The sequence below is a fragment of the Thermobia domestica genome, chromosome 5, assembly GCF_964235325.1.
Source record: "Thermobia domestica chromosome 5, izTheDome1.hap1.1, whole genome shotgun sequence".
In the NCBI taxonomy this organism is placed as follows: Eukaryota; Metazoa; Arthropoda; class Insecta; order Zygentoma; family Lepismatidae; genus Thermobia; species Thermobia domestica.
The window spans coordinates 274863723-274871506 of record NC_137458.1 but is presented as its reverse complement, the minus strand read 5'-3'; positions in this window follow the sequence as shown (position 1 = coordinate 274871506).

Below are 7784 nucleotides of genomic sequence, written 5' to 3'. Positions count from 1 at the left end.
AAGCTACTCAGAAATATATGAATTCCATACTAATATCCAAGGTCTCTTATCATTTTTATATCTGTTCCTTCCACTCCCACTAGGAGTAATAACGGAGTCTTTACCAGACTTGGGGTTGAACTTGGACATAAACGGCATTAGGACGTTCACTAATTACCTTTAGCGAAGCGGAAAGCTAATGATTTGACACTAAGATCGGCCGTCTTCGATATTTTTATATTTCTTCATTTCACTGTCCTGCCCCGGCCCCTGGGCTTAAACCGAACTTAAATGGCACCTGGAGTGTCACAATTTATCTAAGTGTCCCTCAAAACTATGGATTTGTCACTAATATTCGTCACTTTCGATTATTTTCCATGTCTTCCCTCCCCACTCTTTATCCCAAGCAGAGCTGACCTTAGAATTAAGGCAATTAAGGCATCCAAAACTGCCACCAATCAACTTAGTAGTCCCGAAAACTATGGATTTTTTTTTTTTTTTTTTTTTTTTTTTTTTTTTTTTTTTTTTTTTTTTTTTTTTACATGTCAGCGTCCTCTATTAGGAGTACTAATGGGGTTTGAATATGGATTTAAACGGCATCGGAAATATCACTGTCAATCTCAGCAACACCGAAAATTAGGGATTGGACAGTTATATTGGTTGTTTTTGATTATCTTTATGTCAATTCTCCTAACCCCCTTAGGTGTGTTAAGCTGGTGTTATCCCAACAGTAGGGGAAACCTGGGCTGGTTGGCGAACTTTTCATTCTTTATTTTTTATGAGCAGATGGTGCACTAGATTGCAATGTAATGGGTATGTACGGAAAGACCAATGTTTCCTCTAATAAATTCAATTTTTGATTTTGTTTTGTTGCTTACAGTTTTCGAGAAATATTTTTTTTTTTTTGTTTTAAAACGGAGTATGCCAACCGACCCCTAGTAAGAGGCTGGTTGGCTGATACTGTGGGGCTAGTTGTCATACCTTTTAAATATAGCAAAACGCAAACAAAAATTGGATTTATTAGAAATAAACGTTATTTTTTCTAAATTATATTATATATATTGCAATGAAGTAGGTTATTTGAAGTTTGAAATGACTTTTACTCACAATATTTAAAAGAATCAACATCATGAAATATGAAAACTTCTTTCTTTCATTCTAGCTTGGTTGTTGTGACATTGAAAGCTACAAGATTATCAAACCGCATCAGTTTTAATATGATTTGGTGTAGGTTAATTCTTCATATTATTTCAAAATGTAATTAAAATAACTGAACTATCCAGAAACGTAGTATATTTCAGGCTGTTCACAAAGTAGCTAGACGAGAAATGCAGCTTATTTCCTACTTTCCACAAAGAAAGAAAAAGCAATAACTAGGCCTCTATTTTTGTGGCGAAAGAGCACATACAAAATATTCTTGATCCTGAGAATTAGGAGTATTCAGAAAATTCAGAATACGGCATACAGTCTTACCTCGATTTTTAGATGTTGACAGTAATCCAATACGTGCATTCTATTATAACATTGAAGTAAAAGATTGGTAGAACTGTAAACAACGTAACAATAAAACAAACAATGTAACAATAAAAGTAAAATGAAATAAAATTCCACACGGGGTTGTTTGGCGCACATGCCAACCAACCTCAAATGCTATACGCCAACTAACTCCAAGCCCATGTTGTGCAACGAAGTCGTAATTACTCAGCAATTGTTTGGCATTTACGTTTTATTGCTTGAATATCCATAAAAATAAAGTTGAGATCTAACTAATGCTATATTACTTACCTCTGTACCTCAAGTAGTGATGACTCCGTGATGTTGTAACAAAAAAAAAAAAAAATACTTCAGACTTTCAAAAACACTCTTTATCTAATAGACGCCATAATTCTCAAGTTACGAATTCCATATGAAGGTGGCAGCTGCATCCATAGGTCGCTCGTTTATGACAGCAGCAACAGCTCATTATGTTAATTAATGAAGGAGTTTTATATGCAGTTCGTCAACCAGCCCCTGCTGCCAACCAGCCCCTGCTGCCAACCAGCCCCGGTCTCCCCTACTCTTTTTCAGACTGTAAGCAATAAGTATACAAAGTATGGTTAAAATTGCTCCTGGCGCTCCAGAGTTAGCTGGAACACACACACACAGTATACACATCGATTTAAATATATATCTAGATTATAAAATTGAAAGTAAATATTTGTGACTTTTAATCTCTTGAACTGTCCGACCGATCGCGATCAAAATTTTTAGGTAGATGGAATTCTGGTCTGGGAGTTATTTTAGCTATTCACTTGGATGGCAGAACTTAGGGAAGGAGGAGGTGGGGGAGAGAAAAATAAATAAAACTTAATAACTCTTGAACCACCAGACCGATCTCGATCAAATTTTTCACATAGATGTTTGGAACTGGGATGGATTCTATCATTTCACTTTGAAGGAAAAACGTAGGGGAGAGGGAAGTTTATATAAAAATCAATATAAAAAAAATAAAAGTGACTTGGGTTTTGACTTAATAGTTATGGAACTACCTAACCGATCTCAATCAAATTTTCAACATAGATGAGGTTCAGGACTGAAAAGCTTTTTATAATTTCACCTTGATAGTAGAACCTAGGGAAGGGGGAGGGGAGGGAGATTTATATATGACAATAAACAAAACTTAATAACTCTTGAACCACCCAACAGATCTGGATCAAATTTTCAACATAGATGAGGTTTGGATCTGGGACGAATTTATCATTTTACTTTGATTGCATAGCATAGGGGAGGGGGAGGAGGGAGGTATATGTAAAAAAATAAATAAAAGTGACTGTTTTTGTGACTTTATCACTCTTGAACCACTCGACAGATCTCAATCAAGTTTTCAACATAGATGAGGTTCGATCCTGGGTGAGAAAACTTGGATTTCATGGTCGAGTGGCTGCTCCTAAGACACACATCACGCAGGTAAATGCCAAACGACGCCCCGCTTGGTGTAAGGAGCGGAAACATTGGACGATTGCAGAGTGGAAAAACGTTGTGTAGAGTGACGAATCACGGTATACAATGTGGCGATCCGATGGCAGGGTGTGGGTATAGCGAATGGCCGGTGAACGTCATCTGTCAGCGTGTGTAGTGCCAACAGCAAAATTCGGAGGTGGTGGTGTTATGGTGTGGTCGTGTTTTTCTTGGAGGGATCTTGCACCCCTAGTTGTTTTGCGTGGTACTCTCACAGCGCAGGCCTACATTGATGTTTTAAGCACCTTCTTGCTTCCCACTGTTGAAGAACAATTCGGGGATGGCGATTGCATCTTTCATACTGCACGGCGTGAGGAGGAGTGATTACACGATCATAATATCCCTGTAATTTACTGGTCTGCACAGAGTCCTGACTTGATTCCTATAGAACACTTTTGGGATGTTTTGGAAGCCCGACTGTGCCAGGTCTCACCAACACCATATTGAATTCCAGTAGTACCCATGGAGGGCGGCACGAACTCGTAAGTTTATTTTCAGCAAAGTGTCCGGATACTTTTGATCACATAGTATATATATATATATTAACTCTTGAAACTCCCTACCGATCTCGATGAAATTTTCATCATAGATGAGGTTCAGACCTCTGATGGTTTTGTCATATCACTTTGACGGTGCAACTTAACAGAGGAGGGAAGGGAGGAACATTTATAAATGATCAAAAAATGACCGATATTTCTGTCGAATGTATAATTTTCGGGGTCGCTAAGATGAATAGTGATACTTCCTACCCCGTTTACATTCAAACTCAGCCCAACAACTTCGTGGAGGGAGAGAGGGAAATACACAAAACTGATCAAGAATGATTCATATTAGTGTTGAATCCATAGTTTTCAGGGTCACTAAGATGAACGGTGACAATTCAGATGCCATGCCACGCAACGTGGAGGAGGCGGAGGAGGATATGATCGAAAATGGACGGTATTAGTATCTACTCCACAACTTTTGCGGTCGTTGAGATGAAGAGTGACATTTTTGATCCCGTTAAAAACGAAATTTAGCCCCGCAATTTGGGGAGGGAGAGATATATAAATATTATCGAAAATGGCCGATGTTACTGTCAAACCCACAATTTTTGTTGTCACTGAAATGACCACTAATCTTTCCGATGCCGTTTAAATCGATGCGACTAAAAATGAAAACTGCATATTTCACGGGTACCAAACACATGAAATGCGGAGTTGTGCATTTAAATTTACATTTTAACCCAGTGAAGCTTGTAATAGATGCTTATATATATATATATATATATATATATATATATATATATATATATATATATATATATATATATATGCTCTGAAATTACTACTTCTATAATAATAATAATATTAATAATAATAAAGAACGGTAGCAATATATAGGCCTGCCCTATATAAGTACCATTCCTTTTCTCATGGAACAAACTCTGCCCTAGTTACATATGCTTTCTGAAGTACAGTTGTTTTCATTTAGAACCGATGCACTAATGATAGGCATCCTTTACATTTTTGTACACTAGAAATCCACATGATTTCTGGAAATGGCTGCTGTTTATGAGTATTCGTCTTCTCTTAGAAGCACTGCTCAGATAGTTCTGGTATTATTTTTTTACATTAAATCATATTGCAGTTACACATTTTTTTTTAAATCACGAAATTCTTTTGAAAAAGTCATTCAACTACTCCTGGGTCTGTCGGACTTCAGACTGAAGCTTGTGCATCATTGTTATTATAGGCAACATTACTATTATTTGAAACTTTGTTATTACAGCTAACCTTTGTTCTGGCATTCTCAAAGGACATCAAAGCAGGGTTTCTAGAGCCCGCGTTCGGTGATTTTGGATTCACAAGAGGACCGGCTGATTTTGCCCCAGCTGCAGCGAGGTCTTTGGATTACTACGTAAGTTAATATTACCAACATATATAGTCCTACATATCAAATTATTAAGTCCTTTGTACTTTGGAATTACCAACATATATAGTCCTATATATCAATTTATTAAGTCCTTTGTACTTTGGAAGAATCTTAAATAATATAAGGTGTTGATTAGTGATCATAGAAAATTAAGTTTTCAACTTACTGTGTTTGCTATATTCGTTTGTTAATAAAATGGTTTTAAATAATCATAAATTGCGTAAATAATGTCCATAACCAGTGGAGTATGTAGGATATTGTTTCGGGGGTGACTTGAGAACCAATATGAAGCATTTGTGTTGTACGTATAATGCGAAACAATAATAATGAAATTATTTCGGGGAGGGCTTGAGCCCGATAGGCACCCTCCTAAATACGCCGCGGTCCATAGCCATTGTCCATAATGAAAATATGTTCTGCCATATCGCACATCCCGAATTCCATGTTGGTAAACCGAAAGTGGTCTGTTAAGTCAAATATCTTAAATTGAAAATAGTAATTTTTATATCCAGACAAGAAAGGAGAAAGCATTAGAAACTTTTGTTTCCTGAAATATTAAAATCTTTGACTGTTTATTTAATTAATAATTATTTGCTTGGTATTTCAAGTTCGAAACTGCTGAGATATATTAGTATAATCTGTTTACTTTATCTGCACCAACTGTACAACTTTCTCGTTTTTATCCAAGAATTCTTCCATAGTCTCTTATATATAGACATTGAACAGGAGAGGTGAAAGTCCACATCCTTGCCTCACTCCTTTACTTATTCTTACTACCTTCTGATCTCTTTCTATAACAGTTTTCTAGTTCCTATAAAGTTGGTATATTATTCTTCTGTCTCTATAATCTACTCTCAGCTTCTTCAACGCTCTGAACATGATTTTCCAATCTACGTTGTCAAAAGCTTTCTCTATATCTTCAAATGCTATTACAATAAGTTTGTTTATTCTGATGTGCTGTTCCATAATTAACCGTAGACTCAGTATTGCTTCCCTTGTTCCTCTTTTCCTCCTGAATCCAAACCGGTCCTCCGATAACCGTTCTTCGATCTTCCCCTCTATTCGTTGTGCGATAATTTTGCACAGTATTTTTTATGCATGGGAAAGCAAACAGAACGTTCTGCGTTCTTCGCATTTCCGTGCGCCTTTCTTCTTCGGGATAGGTACCAATATGCTTTTCTCGAAGTTTCTCGGTACTTTTCCCGAGATGTACATTTCATTAATAAGATTAAATAGTTTCTTCTTTGTTGCTATTCCGAGATTCTTAATCACTTCCATTGGTATTTGATCTATTTCTGGGACTTTACCATGTTGCGTTTTCTCCAAAGCATTGTCAAATTCGCATTGTAAAATAGATGGTCCTAATTCATTTTCATCGACGTCTTCTTCCTTCTCTATCTCTTCTTTGTTCACTCTGTCTCCTTTGTAGAGTTCTTCAATGCATTCCTTCCATCTTGTTATCTCCTCCTCTTCTATTAGTGTTGTTCCGTCCTTGTCTATGATATTGTCTGTGTGTTTCTTTTTCTCGCCGAACTCTTTTTTAACATTACTATATGCCGTTTCTGCATTGCCTTTGACTACATTTTCCTCAATTTCTTTGCATAAATTGTATATCGAGTTTTCCCTTACCTTCTTCTCTGTTGATGTGATTTCTGCACCTTCTGTATTCCTCTTGTTTGTTTGTTATCTTGAACTATCTTCTTTACTCCATCATTCCCAATACTTCTGCTGTTATACAGGGTTATTATTGGATTCTCGTTTCTTTTCCTATGTGTTCGTCGGCAGCTTTTGTAATCCCTGCTTTCATGACTTCCCATTTCGAGTCGATGTCATTACCTGCTAAAGCTACCGTAAACGTCTCTTTGTCTGTCGCATTTGCAAATTCTCTTTTCATGTTTTCATTTCTTTTTAGCTTGATTGTGTTCCATCTTTTGTTTGGTGCTACCACTCATTTCCTCTTTAGTTGGAGTTCGCTCTTCATCAAAACTAAATTATGGTCTGAATCAACGTCTGCTCATGGATAACTCTTACTGTTCTTCACTTGATTTCTAAATGCTTGTCGGACCAGTATATAGCCTATTTGACATATTTCTTTGTCTACTGGTCTTGTCCATATATATCTTCTTAGTGGTTGTTCGAAGAGAGTGTTCGTTACAGTCAGATTATGGCTTTTGCAGGACTCAATTAATCGTGTACCTCTCACATTCCTTTCTCCTAAGCCTAAATTCCCAATTATATTCTCTTCTTTCCTTCGCCGACTACTGCATTCCTGTCACCCATGATGATTACATCGTCCTGGTCTTCAAAACTGAATATAGGAACTTTGAAATCATGCCCGCTATACAAATCCACACCAAACTTCTAAATAACTGTAGAAAAGAGACCCGATTTAGAAGTATTATGTACCATTAGGCTTTCCAATAAATTTGGAAACTAAGATATTATTTCCGTTTATGTATTTAATTAATTAGCTTGTGCTTCGGGGAATGTCGGGTTGGACATTTCATCTATTATTCAATAAACAAAAAACAAGCTAGGTATCGAATTTAATAAAAAATATGGGAAAATATATCGCTTACAATTTAATAATAATAATAATAACAATAATAATATTTACTGTGAAAATATAAGGTTATCACGTAATACTTTCATTGATAAATCTTGTTTGTATAATTACAGGCATACCCAAAATATTCCTTTGCGTATGGCGTAAATGATGGTCATACAAGTGACGTTAAAAGCCAAGCTGAAACGCGGGACGGTGACGTAGTTAAGGGCCAGTATAGCCTTGTGGAACCAGATGGAAGTTTGAGGGTAGTGGACTATGTTGCTGATGACCATAATGGATTCAACGCCATTGTGAAGAGGTTAGGACCTTCATTGCACCCTGCGCC